This window comes from Panthera onca, chromosome D1 (genome assembly GCF_046562875.1).
Source record: "Panthera onca isolate mPanOnc1 chromosome D1, mPanOnc1 haplotype 2, whole genome shotgun sequence".
NCBI lineage: Eukaryota > Metazoa > Chordata > Mammalia > Carnivora > Felidae > Panthera > Panthera onca.
The window spans coordinates 72,501,324-72,516,065 of NC_138348.1; the positions used below are offsets into that span (position 1 = coordinate 72,501,324).

At 34.5% G+C, this 14,742-nt stretch overlaps 1 long non-coding RNA gene across 3 annotated transcripts in view; it reads left to right on the forward strand.

Moving 5' to 3' along the window:
• The window catches only part of LOC132661162 (uncharacterized), a 106,997-nt gene extending 95,019 nt beyond the window's left edge, over positions 1-11,978 (forward strand). For 2 of the 3 annotated variants that reach the window (XR_009602090.1, XR_009602091.2), the window contains exons 4-5: positions 4,176-4,290; positions 11,749-11,978. This is a non-coding gene — a long non-coding RNA (uncharacterized LOC132661162). Of the gene's footprint in view, positions 1-4,175; positions 4,291-11,623 lie in introns of all 3 variants that reach the window. The other variant, XR_009602092.2, reaches the window with a different exon arrangement.
• Positions 11,979-14,742: the final 2,764 nt, after the last annotated feature.

Here is a 14,742-nt window from a genome sequence, read left to right on the forward strand (position 1 = left end):
AATGTATTGCAGGCTGAGCATTTCTTCCTCCTTGATCTGTTATAAAAAGGACATACTACAGCACCAGAAATGTAAGCCCATTAAAAGAGGGAACAAGATTCAGTATCTCAAATGAGGTAACAACTAAACAGAGGCAAATTTGGATGTTTAAAAGAAAATGAATCTATACAAAGGTAAAATTATACCCTAACTCTAGAAAACTTTATTTTCCAAACCAATCCTATCTTCTGCTATGATCCAATATGAAAAAAGTCATTACTAATGCATATATGTATTTCAATAAGCTGATTTGACTGTACATGTTGCTTTCAGTGAAATCCTAATTTTAATCTGAGGGCACTATTGTGTTTTTAAGGTTGAGATCTATAATAACATTTATATTTTTGTTTCTTATGAAAAGTATTTCAATGGTTTAATCTACAGGAATATTCTTTTCCCGAAACTTAATGAAAACTCTCATTCAGTGCTGTTGGTAATAGAAACCAGTACAGCTACTTTGGAAAATAGTTTGACAGTTTCTTAAAAAGCTAAACATAATCTTACCATACAATGCAATAGTCATGCTGGTATCTATTTAGTCAACTGATTTGAAAACTTATTTCTACACAAACAACTTGCACAAAAAGGTTTATAAAACCTATATTCATAATCACCAAAACATGAATGCAACCAAGAAGTCTTCAATAACTGAGTGGATAAATAAATGTGATATAGCCAAACAATGTGGTTCTATTCAGCAATATAAAGAAATTAGCTATCAAGCTGTGCAAAAACATGGATGAATCTTCAAGGTATATTTCTAAGTGAAAGAAGTCAATCAACAAAAGTTACATACTGGTATGCCATTTGGGAAGTGGCAAAACTATAGAGGTGATATACAGATCAGTAGTTGCCAGCTATTTGGGAGGAAAGAAGGTTGAATAGGTAAAGCACAGGGAACATTTTTAAAAGAATTCTTTAAATAGCCTGTATGATTCTGTAATTGTGAATACATGACTTACATGACACTACACATTTCTCAAAGCCCATAGACTTTTATAGAACAAAGAGTAAATCCTAATGTAAGCAAATAATCATATAGTGATATATCTATATAATATAAAGAGACTTATTATAAGGGATTGGCTCACGTGATTATAGAGGCTGAGAAGTTTCAAGATACACAGGTCATAAGCTGGAGACTTGGAGACCCAAGAGAGCTGAATTGTAGTTCTGGTAGGTTTGCAATCCAAGAAGAGCCATGTTTTGGTCTGAGTCCACAAGGCTGGAAAATACCAATATTTCAGCTCAGGCATGGAGGCAGGAGGAATTATATTTTAGTCTTTTTGTTCTATTCATGTCTTCTGTTGATTGGATGAGGATCACCTGCATTAGGAAGGGCAATCTGCTTTACTCAGTAGATCAATGCAAATGTTAATCTCATACGGAAAGATTTTCACAGACACATTCAGAGTAACAGCTGGCTAACTGTCTGGGCATTCTGTGGTCCAGACAAGTTGACACATAAAAATAACTATCACATAGGCTGTAACAAAGGAATCTAATTACATTACAAATGTATGAAATAACCTCGTTGAGCAGGTAGAGGCAAAACGTGCTGATCTAAGTAGCTTTGGAAATGAGTAGAGGCTATAAAACTACAGGAAAAAGAGCTGAACATAAGCACCATGCCTTTGGTTAATAAGATTCTTTCCCATGGAGTTACAAGTTAATAATTCTGAAACTACTGACATGCCTACTGGACTTGAATACTTACGTGTTATAGATAGTGGATGGTGGGAGTGTATCTTGTGCTACCATTCAACTTATTACTGGTAGGTTCCAGAAATAGCCCCATTTTACAAAGAAAGGAAGTCAATTCATTTGAAAATTATAGTAAGATTGCCAGGACTGAGGTTAAATAATTTGTAGTCACACTTTTCCTGGCTGAGTAGTATTTAGCTGTGCAGATGCATTCAGTGAGAAAACAGATAAATTCATTAAGATTTGGGTTTCTGCTAGATGAGTGGCACAGAAAGACAGATGAGGAAAAAAGGAAAATAATGAGCTACAAAACACTTTTTAAAATAGTTTTTATATTTTCGTTGAAAATCAATATATCTCCCTTCCGATTTATACATTCCTTTGGAATGCCCTTCCATTTCACATATTTTGATTGTAGGGAAATCATAGAGCAAAATGAAAATTTACTTTTTAAAAATTAGATTCCAGTTGGCACTGTTTGATAATTGAGAGATCATTTTATAATTCTGGTTAATTTTTACTTTTTTAAAAAAAATGAAAACTATATTTTAGCTGCACTTATTTGAAATAAAAATGAATATATTAAAGTATTGATCTGCCTGGCTAATAATAAACTTCAAGCCCTTGAATATCATTTGTAAGGTCTGTGATTGCAAAACTTTTTATATTTGGCTTGAATGTATTTTAGTTTTTTTAACTTAAAGATCCTACTTTGAACTGATTTGAATAAAACTGTATGGAATTACATATCATGACATCAATTTACATTAAAATAAAGAATATTAGAATACTGTTAAAACAGAGGTAAAATATTCTGACCTATGTAGTAACTCAGGGAATACTTAATTCTGAATCACATATAATGTGTACATATATTGCTAGATATAACAAGAGTTGAAATTTTGCTGGTGTCAGTGAACCAGATGGCTGGTCATTTTTCTTTAGTTATGAGGCAAAGTTAAGAAACAAAGCTGTCACAAAGTGTTTCATCAGCCCATCAAACCACAGACTCAAGAGTGAAAATTTTCATTATGCATAATGCAAGACACCTAACCATTCTTATTTCACTGAATTTCAATAGATATCCAATTCAGAAAGAAATAATTCAGAATATTATGTGATTTTCCTTATGGCTCTAGAGGATGCCAATATCAATTCAAGGCAATAATCATATTATGAGTTGGTAATATATTGTGCATGTTTATATGAAAGATTTTCATTGCAGAATGCACCGATAACGTAGGGTTTCAACAAATCTGTCTTTAAAAAAATCCTCTATGACTATTAAAATGAGATGTTCTTAAAAATTCTCCAGCTATCATGTACTAATACTTCGGACCCTATTAAAGATCAATCATATTGTCTAACTCCTTTAAAAACCAACCATACTGTCAACTATATTTGGTACATGCAACTATGTATTGATAGGTTATAGTTAATTGCTGAGCAAAAATGAGAGTTGTTTGTGGCCACTGTACATTTTAAGTAATAGGAATACAATGTTTTTTGTGATAAAAGAAAAATTAAAAAGGTAGGAAAATATTTATGAGATAAGCTGAAAAACCATCTTAAGTTATTGGTTGGAATTTAGGCCTAACGTGAATAGGAAACTTGGCTACCCTTCTCACCATTAGGCCCAAAGTTGGGCATATTCAATGGTCTTTAAAACACTTATGGATTAAAGATATAGCTGAGTTGAACATCAAAGAATTATTATAAAGATATTACTAACAAATTTGGAAAAATGAATATTAAAAGCATATATCTGAATATTCAGTAACCTAGACCCTAAATTAACAAGTTGATTTATTGTTCTATCCAAGTTAAGTATGATCTAATTCCAGACTTTATTCCCTACATACATTACATACTCATTGCCTAATATATCTAATTTTTTTCAATTATAGATGTTACTTGCTTTCAAGTCATTATTATTTTTTCCACTGAGCTTTTGTAAATTATCTTTAGAGGATTGTAAGGGTACACTGTAGACAGAAGAACATGGGCCAGTCTACATTTTTCAGCTGTTATAAAGGATTATTACTGAATCCCATTCACATTTAAACATTAGTGTGCCTTCATTACTGTGATTTACATTCTTCCATCTGCCACCTTAAGAACTTGTAGAATTACACCTTGTAATTCTAAAAAAGTATGTAATTTGAGAGGCTAGTTTGTGCCAGACATTGTCCTAGGCACTTTGAATACATTGTCTTTAATTCCTACAAATTAACTGTAATAATCCTTACAAATACAAAAATAATTATTGCTGCATATATATTACTTTGCATATAAAGAAACTGAGGCTCATAAACAATAAGGATGTTCCCCAGACCCCCTAACTACTAAGTGATGGAACCAGAACCCGTGTTTGTTTGTTGCTTAAGAGTTGGGAGTCTCTTAACAACTACTGTGTTCCACTTTTGCTCCAGCTGGTGATTGTGGCTATTTCTTCTAAGCCTTAAGTTGAATATCTCTGAAAGCTGGACCCATTTTAGGAGCATCTCTGAAGCAGAATGAAGACTGGCTGGTCATCCTCCATCTGGGGTAGGTTTTCTTCTATAACAGGAACTGTTATTTCTTCAGGGGAATTACTCCTACTAGGGATTTGCTAATGATCATTTTGGCTTGCTTAGATTTCTAACATGCCCACTGCCTTTCTCCTTGTGACAGGCCAGATCTGTGGGCCACAAGCAGCTCCATGATACTCCTTATAGTATAATTATATACTATATAAATATAGTAAACTATAATTAGTTTGGGTTTTAATTATGTGGTGGCTAACACCAGCAATAGGAGGAAGGGAGAGAGGGAGAGACAGATTGATTGATACATATAATGAGGCAAGGCAGTTTAAATATGCAGAATATTGCATTTATCAAAGCTTTTTTTTTAAAGTTTATTCATTTTTGAGAGAGTGAGCGAGCACGTGTGAGTGGGGGAGGGGCAGAGAGCAAGGGAGAGGAAGAGTCCCAAGCAGGCTCCAAAGTCAGCTCAGAGCCCATTGTGGGATTCAAACTCACAAACAGTGAGATCATGACCTGAGTGGAAAACAGGCGTCAGACACTTAACCGACTGAGCCACCCAGGTGCCCCTCAAAACTTTTTATTCCCAAAGACGTTATAAGAAAGACAAAATTTTTTTTGTGCATTTATTTTGGTTTTTGATAATCTGAAATATTACAAATACTTGTGGTAATTAATAAAAAATAGAACCACAGAGGTAACAGGAACATTTTAGTAGTAGCTTCCAAGTGGCCCCTAATGCCAAGTTAGATTTCAAAGTATTCTCATACCTCATGATTCTGGAAAGGCCCTCATCAGATGGAGAAAAGTGATTGGTAACAAATGGTTTGCAGAGTTGTAAGAAGCTCCTTGGAGACTCAAAAAGTATGTATGTGAGTACAATATATAATTCCACTAAAATTTCTCCAAACATTATACTAACTTTATATGTAATTACTCTCTACTCTTTGTTAAGGACACTTGCTTGCAGAGGGCTCCAAAGCAAATCTTGGGTAGTACCAAAAAGGTGTTCAGAAAAGTGATGATCAGTAATGACGGTTTTCTTGTTTTCTCACTTTTTATGTTCTCTGAAAGTTCTCTCTTTATGTTTCTAAAATGTAGAAAGCAATTGTGTATTTGTCTTTTCTACTTACTGGTGGACTCTTTAATCCCACCAGACTGAAGTTGGAGTTAGAAGGAAAAACAAAGATTCTACTTACTACCTGTGGGGCATTTCATCTTGCAAGGTATCAGTGTTCTTATGTGTAAAATGGGGACAGAAATATTAATGTTGCCCACACAGGTAGAGTTGGCAGCATAATATAGTGGTCAAGCATAGATTTTTTTTCAGTTGAACACATAAAAAAGTCATCATTCTTTCTAGATGTGTGAACTTAAAATTAATCCATTTGAGACTCAATTACCTTATCTAAGAAAATGCAGTTAATATAAACTGTTCCATATTATCATTGGGAGGATTAAATATGATGTTTGTAGGGTGCCTGGCCAACTGCCTCACTATAAAATATCAACTTAATAAGTGGTAGTTGTTACTACTCATGTTAATAATGTATACCTTTATGAAGAGTAACATACAAGTTTATAACATGTTAATCTTATTTTTTCATAATTAAGGATTACATAATTTATTAAAATGTTAAGTACTTCTAACTTGTATACAAAAAAGGAGCTATAAAATTGGTCAGATATTTTGGAATGATGGCCCACTATGTAATTGATACACTGGTATTTCTGGATGAAGAAAAACTTCCAGATTTGTAGCCAAAACAAGAAAAAGGTTTTTCCTGAAAATTTAGAAAAACACAAAGAGGGGTGCATAGGTAAAAACTGTCATACTACACTTTGATTTTAATAGTATGTCTTCTCAGGATTAATAATGACTTCAAAAGTTGTTGTGCAGATTTAATGAGATAATATATGTAAATGCCCACCATTTTCTTGCCATGTAATAACTACTCAATAAATGTATGTTGCTTTCCCCTACAGTGTAAATTGCTTGATGGAAAGTGTTATGATTTTTTCTCTGCTTCTCAAAACTAGTGCCTATATAGAGTAGATGCTTAATAGGGGTTTCCAAAAAGTTACAGTTCATTCACTACTAAATGGATTATAGTTAATTTTTAAAAATTTATTCAGTCACTAGTGTCTACTGTGGGACAGGCACTATGCTAAATGCTGGAGACTCTAAAATGAGCACAACAAGAGTTCCCACCTTTAAAGAAAACAGAGCCTATTGGGTAGGCACATCTACACAAATAATTGTAATACATTTTAAGTAGTTAGGTATGGCTTTAACATAATAGCAATGTGGATAGATAGAGTAATGTTAGGAACAGAAAAATAAAAATAACACTGTTTTCCAAAGTATTAGATATTTTTAGGAAGTTTACTTATTCCACTTAACTTACACTTTGTTAATATCATAATGTGAAATATTCAGATTACTTAAATATATTTTTGGGCAAAAATAATAGTACTCTTTTAGTTACTTCTAACTAAAATGTTGGCAGCATCAATAATGGTGAGTAAAAGAAATCCACAGAAATCTCTGTGTCCTAAACTGAACACTCCATGTTGTAGAGGACTATCATGGGGCTTAAATAATTTGTTCTATTGTTGTTTCTTTTCTGGAGCTCCAAGTCATTTGCTACTCTACATTGTATGGACTCCAACTTTTTGGCCCTTTGGCTTTAGCAGAATAGAAAATGCTAGTTGGTTTTATCTTTTTCAGACAAAAATTCTATTTTTTTTCCAAAGACATTTTTCATAGACATTCTTTTTAAATAATTCAGATATATTGATTACACTCTTTAAGATGCTGCTTTTCTGACTTGTCTTGAAGACCATGCCATAGTCCTTTTTTTTAAATATTGTCTTGCTAGCTCTTTCGAGACAAATGAGTATTTTCTTAAAAGAGATAGCTTTTGTTATTCATAATTTCTAATCTTAAACATATATTATTTAGTCATAATATTAATATTTTAACTTAAGCAATTAATTCTTTAGAAGTTTTTTTTTTTTTAAATCAAAGTTCTGAAAATCTAATAATGAAAAATTGTCACCTGCTCAAACTTTCTATTTCTGCTCAAAACCTGTCTCTGAAGGAAATTCTATTAACTCTTTTATTGTGTTTTTCCAGCAACTTCCTTTTTATCTTTAAATAAAACGCTTATCTTGCTCTTTCCTGACTTATCAATTTTGATTATCTTCTGACTTCCACCTACAATTGTTGAAGATCAAACTATTCTGCACCACTTGCACATTTTGTGGTAGATTTATTGTTTTGCTGGACCCAATTTTTACACCTTGCCCTGTTCCCACTCCTTGGAAGTTTCTTTTCATACCTACTGTGAGCTTGCTATACAAGCTTTTACTCGGGTACTTTAACAACAGTGATACAAAGAAAGGCTTGAAAACACACTGGGACATGTGTACCTCCATTCTTGGATCCCTGACAATGCCATGAGATGAGCCCTGTTTTGTTTCAGGGCAAGAGACTTTGTACATCAAAATCAAGTGGTCCCACCTCCAACCATTCTTGACCTTGCAGTCCTCAGCTGCCCAATGGCTGACTGAAGATATTAGAGCAAACTCAATTTATATCAGCAGAATCTTTCAAGCAACCTGTGGACTCATAAGATGTTTTTTTTAACTATTAAGCTTTAAGATAAAATACATTCGTTCTTTTCACTTTCAGAATAAAATTTTAACAGATTAGTCTGTCTTCTTCCTTTCTCTCTGTCATTTGTTTGAGTCCTCTTGTCTCAGGCTTTAAGCTGAAATTGTTGTTTTCTAGATGTGATTCACCTCGGAACTTCCAGTTGCCAGTCTTCTGGATTGGATATTCTTCCATTTTCTGCCTTTTATCCTTTTTGGTTAATTTCCTTGTTTTGGAGAGCATATTCTCCAATTCCACCCCAGAAAGTATGTATGTGATGTACATATTTGGAGTACTTATAAATCTGAAATTGTCTTTATTCAGTATTCAACTCTTTTGCTATTTTGATTTTTTTCATGGTAAGTTATTTTTCTCCAAAGATTTGAGAGTATTTATCCTATGTCTTTTAGCATATATACTGCTATATAGGAGTACAAGTATTATTTTTAATCTCATTCCTTTGTATAAAATTTCTTCTCCAAGACTTTAGAAGCTTTTTAGGATTTTTTACTCTGGATTTCTTCATTGCAGCACAACATAATAAAGTGAGCACCAAAATAATAAAGTGACTTTGTTTAGGATGATATTTAGAAAACTAGATCTATCCATCAAGAAAAGTAGAACTGGATTGATATTAATAGATCAAGAAAGAATCTAATGGAAGATCTAAATGAGAAAGGTAAAAATATAAAATTAATAAATGAAAAAGAGGAGCATGCTTTTGGGATCTATGAGTTGGGAGCAACCTGAAATTTCAACAGCATAAACTTTTAGATAAATACATTGAGGGGCGCCTGGGTGGCTCAGTCGGTTAAGTGTCAGACTTCAGCTCAGGTCACGATCTCACGGTCCGTGAGTTCGAGCCCTGCTTCGGGCTCTGGGCTGATGGCCCAGAGCCTGGAGCCTGCTTCCGATTCTGTGTCTCCCTCTCTCTCTGCCCCTCCCCCATTCATACTCTGTCTCTTTCTCTGTCTCAAAAATAAATAAACGTTAAAAAAAAATACATTGAATTTGATAACACAAAATAAGAGATTTTTGTTCACTGAAAAAAAACCACAAAGTTAAGAGAGGATATATATGGATAAGAGATTTGCAATGTTTAAGATGAAATCAGAAAATCAGCTATCTAAGAAATCATGCACTTCACGACAAAAATCAGTAATCTCATTAGGAGAATGGGCAAATGATATGGAACAGATAATTTAATATGAACACTAAAGATCTAAGAAGTAGCTTAAAGAGATGTTCAAAATTATTAGTAATCAGGGAAACTAGATTTTTAAACTGCACTATGGTATCACTTACAGCTATGATATTAGTCTAGTAAAATTAAAAAGCTGAATACTGCCAAATACTGCTAGGGTTGTGGGGATACAGAAACTGTTACACTGTGGTAGTGGTGGTTTAGACTGGTGTAGCCATTCCAGAAGCAGTCAAGATAAGCACACAATACTATTTGCTCCAAAAATGATAGTCCTTAATAGCAGCATCTAACATATTGGTAAAAGAGCACCAATAAGCATGCCTGTGGAAGGACAACTTGTATTGGTGGAGAAACAGAGGCAATGTGGATTCTCATAAGTGGGGTGGGTAGGTAAAATATGGTTAACCGCAAAACATGGGCTATTATGCAGAAGTTAGGAGCAATAGATTCAATGTACACATTACTACTTAGAATTAAGTATGTAAAAAAACAACATTTTATCAATCTATCTAATCAATCATTCATCTATCAACATCTATTTCATCTTCATGCCTTTTGTATACAGCTCACACCTCAGCATTTGTCCAAGGAAATTGGTGCCTGGAGTTACCAAAACCCTTAAATATACTACATGGCAGAACATGCTTTGAATTGTTTCTCTTTTCTCATGTACTTTAGATGGATAGTTAGTGAATTTTTAAAAGACACACAAACACAATTTTACTTTTTGCATGCTTCATAAAAATCCTATTTTTATTTGAGCTTATAATATACCATAACCCAAGACCATAATATTTCAAAAAAATATTTAATGGGCATTTTCCATATACTAAGGACTATGGAAAGCTCTGAGCATAAAACAATGAATAAGACACATTAACCTTGGCTTCCTGAAGGTTAAATAATAAATTAATGTGTGTGTGGGCTGGGGTACAGTATATGAGTACTTATTTATGCATAGCCTCATTCAACAAGCATATTTTTTTTAGCTTTACTGAGGTATAACTGACAAATAAAATTATGAGATATTTAAAGAATACAAAGTGATGATTTAATGTAAGTATATATTGTGAAGGGATTCCTCCCATCTAGTTAATTAACACATCCATCACCTCATATATTTAATTTTATTTTTATTGGTGAGAAAATTTATGTTCTACCCTCTTAGCAGTTTTCAATTATACAGATTATACAGTAACATATTGTTAACCACAGTCACATTATATATTAGATCTGATGGCAACCACGTTTTAAACCTATTTTTATGAATTCCACATTTTTTTTAAGAGTTCACATGTAAGTAACACTGGTGTTTGCCTTTCTTTGGCTCGTTTCACTTAACATAATGCTCTCCAAGCTCTCCCATGTTGTTGTAAATGACAGTATTTTCTTTTTTAAGGACTAAATAATATTCCATCGAATCTACATACCACAGTTTCTAGATACATTCACTCATTGATGGGCACTTCAGCTGTTTTTGTAGCTTGGCTACTGTGAATAACTTTACAATGAACATGCCAGTGCAGATATCTCTTTGAGATAATAATTTCCCTTTTTTGGGGTGCCTGGGTGGCTCAGTCAGTTAAGCATCCGACTTCGGCTCAAGGCATGATCTCATAGTTTGTGGGTTTGTTGACATCTCAGAGCCCAGAGCCTGCTTCAGATTCTGTGTGTGTCTCTCTCTTCCCCTCTCCTGCTCACATTGTCTCTTTCTCTCAAAAAATAAACATTAAAAAAATTTTTCACCCTTTTTTTGATATATACCAAGAAGTGAGATTTCTGGATTTAAGGTCATTCTATTTTTAATTTCTAAAGGAAACTCCATACTGTTTTCTATAGTGGCTACACCAGTTTACATTCCTTCTACTAGGTTACAAGAGTTTCCTTTTGTTCATATCCTCACCAACATTTGTTATCTTTTTTTTTTTTTTTTTTGATAATAGACATTTTAACAGGTGTGAGGTGATATCTCTTTGTGGTTTTGATTAGCATTTCCCTGATGATTAGTGATGTTGAGCACCTTTTCATGTAACTGTGGGCGTGTCTTTGGAAAAAAAGTCTATTTAGGTCCTTTGGGTGCTTTTTAATTATTTAATATTTTGCTATTGAGTTGTAGGAATGCCTTGTATAGTTTATAGTTTAACCCCTAATTGGCTCTGTGACTTGCAAATGTGTTCTCCTATCCCATAGGTTGCCTTTTCATTTTGTTGATGGTTAACTTTGATGAGTGGAAGCTTTTTAATTTGATGCGGTCCCACCTGTTTATTTTTAATTCTGTTACCTTTGCTTTTGGGGTCAAACCTCCCATTTTTTTTTTTGTTTTTGTTTTTTTTTTTTGCTAAGACCAATGTCAAAGAGGTTACCACTTATGTTTTTCTCTAGGAGTTTTTTGGTTTTAGATTAAGTTCAAGTCTGTAATCCATTTTGAGTTGATTTTGGGGTATAATATAAGATAGGGGTCCCTTTTCATTGTTTTTTAATTTTTTTCAACAGTTTCATTCTTTTGCATGTATCTGTCCAACTCGCATAGGAGATGAAACTTGTCAATCAGCCTGGCCTGAGCTCCTGGTTGTATCTCAAAGCTTTGTGATGGTCCAGGTCATCTTCTTTGTTCTTAGTGGTTCTCAGTGGTTGAGGGTGTGCCAAGACCAGACAGTATCCCAAGCGAGGATCCCATTCGGTGCCTGGATGAAGGCTGACTGGAAGCCGGATCCTCAGGCAGCAGCTGGGGACGAATGTACTCACTCCTCTTCCAGTGAGAAACAAGGGAATAGGCACTTTTGCTTGCCTTTCTGCACTGGGCCCTGGTGTATAGCCATGGCTGCTGCTGTGCCTGTTAAGAAATGCTTCTTTGATTGCTGTGGTCCTGTGGGACTTGTGAGTGAGAGTCAAGTGTTCCAGAGACCTAACTCTTGGGCAGCACCTGCAAAAACTAGGGCTCAGACGTGTGCACAAGCTCCTTCCAGGGAGATACTGGCAACATGCAGCAGGCTGCAGGGAGACAGCATGGCAGGTGTACATGGTTTCATTGTCCCCAGGGAGTATCATGGCCTGATGCTAAGTATGTACTAATGTAGAAGCCTGACCCTCAGGCAGCAGTTTTCAAAGTATGCAGATGGACCTCTTTCAAGGAAAGACTGGGAAAATTGGGATTATGCCTGCCGTATCTGTACTTGGTCCTGGGGTATAGCCACCAGTGACTCTATTAACAACTGTTAATTACTGCTAACAACTGCTTCTTTGTTTGCTATAGTCTTCTGAATCTCCAGGAAGCAACCCCGCCCTGGCTTTTAAAGCCAGATGTTTTAGGGGCCCATTTCTCAGGTGGGGTCTTAAAAGTTGAAATAAATCCTTTATTTCCAAAGGGGAAGTTCGGAGTTGGGAGTTCCCTCCAGATTGTAGGTTGCTGTTCTGGGGGTGAGACTTATGGTGAGAGTGTTTCAGCCTTTCCTACCTGTTTTTATATGGGCATTTTCTCACTCACCCGAAATGTAGGAGTTGTTCAGCTGGTTTCTGGATTTCTTTCAGATGTAACTGCTCCATGGGTAACTATCCATTGGGTGTGTCTGTGGGAGGAGTGGAATTCAGAAGCTTGATATGTCACCATCTTTGTCAACCTCTTGATGGTTTTATCCCTAGAATGAAAGAAAGCAAATCAGGAATACTGATAACTTTCATTATTTACTCCACATACCAGTCAGTTTGACACTATTTCCATTGTACTTGAGTGCTGCATTTTATGAAGAACACAAAGAATGATAGTGTTGTGTCATAAAGCAAAACAAGAGAAAAGTGCAATTTTATCCTTCTTTTGTTAGGCAATTAGTATAATGTAGCTGGGATTAATTTGGGTACATTTATTCTTACACATACATGTACCTACAAACACAAGTTATAAGATCTCCTCAAAGAATAAAACTGCTACTTGGCTTCTTCAATAATAGCCTTATAATCAATTTAATTTCATTTAATGAAGTTGAAATTTTTATTTTTATGCTCTCAATGCTTATATTGTAAAATGAATCATTAGAAATAATCTCTAAGAAACAGGAAAATTAGAAAAAGAAGGGAAAACAGAATAGTCATTTTCCTTCCTCCCAGATACAAGCAGAGATAACATTTAGGTGTGTTTCCCTCCAATATTTGTTTCAATTAGCACTGAAATAACTCCCTGGTAGCTTATTTCTATATTGTTCCCATAAGCATTTGAGCAAAACTGGTTTCCTTAGGGCTTCTTTAACCTCAAGGATGTCTCTATAGTATAAGAATAGAGAAAGTGACTTGGTGAGTCAGATTTATCTGATTATGATTTTGAAAAGAAATCTCGCTTCCATATAATATCTCATGTATTAGAAAGTTCAGAAAGTTTTTCCTAATACTCATGGTAGAAATTTTGATGGTTAGTCCTTATTTAGGCTCTTTTAGAAAATGATAATAAAGAAGGGTAATTTGCAGCAGTTAGGAATGTTAGGGAGCACAACAGAGAATGAACCTAGGTCTTTAATTAAATGATTGGCAGTAAGTTCCATAAAATTTGATAAAATACTTGTTGAATGTTGGAAGAAAGAAAATTCTGTAATGAAGGAGAAGACATCACCTATCAAGCCACTGTGCCTGATGATGGCGTTGTACTTCAATAACTAGGCAAAGTGGATTGGGTTCATCAGCTAATTCCCTTTAGTGCCAGAGAAAGGGACCTCATGGAATACATTTCTCCAGAAGGCTCTGCTCACAAATAGTGACAGGATTTTCATTATGTCCCTTGAAACACTGTGGCCTGGAATTTAACAGCTATCCTTATCACCTTCTAAAAATAACTTAGGAGAAGTTACCCTAAGATACACATAATGATTCAAACTCAGTTCATGGATGGCTGATCTCTAATGAGTCATACTCCTAAACTTATCATCAGGACTGGCTTCCTGGGGGCATGACATGTGCAGTTGTACAGGGCCTATTGGTGAAGGGCTGCATGTTTGATTTAATGCTCAGCTATCTTCCATCCTGAAATTCTTAATAATTTTTAATAAGGGGTCCAGGATTTTTTATTTTTCACTGCCTCCTCCAAATTATGTAGCTTGTCCTGTACACCATTTAGTTTTATACAGTATCTTCCCAGATAGAAATAAATATGTGTACTTTCTTGAATTGCTGAGAATCATTAAAAAAAGATAAACATTGTGTAAGATTGGTAGCATATTGATGGTGATACTTCATTGCTTCTTTTCACTCTGGGTTAGTATCAAAGAAATGTAATGACATTATGATCTCATGTTCTTTTTAAAAAAAGGGTACTCTCCTCTTTTTTCTCTCTTTTTTTCTGTCACCCCACCAGTTCTCATCTTTATTTTTCTATTCCATCTGCTTTGCTTAAAGCACATAACATCCCATTTCATTGCATTGTGTAAAATGTTTATCATACTAAAGATATTATATTGTTATTGAATATTGGAAAATAAAAAAAGACCATTGTTGAGAATTAAATAGCCCAGATGTATTCCCCATTACTGTCCTCTTATAACCTTTCTCATTTGCACTGCCTTTGTATATTCTAAAACAATGATATTAGGAAACAATTATAGCAACAGTAATTATACTTAATTTCTAATCTT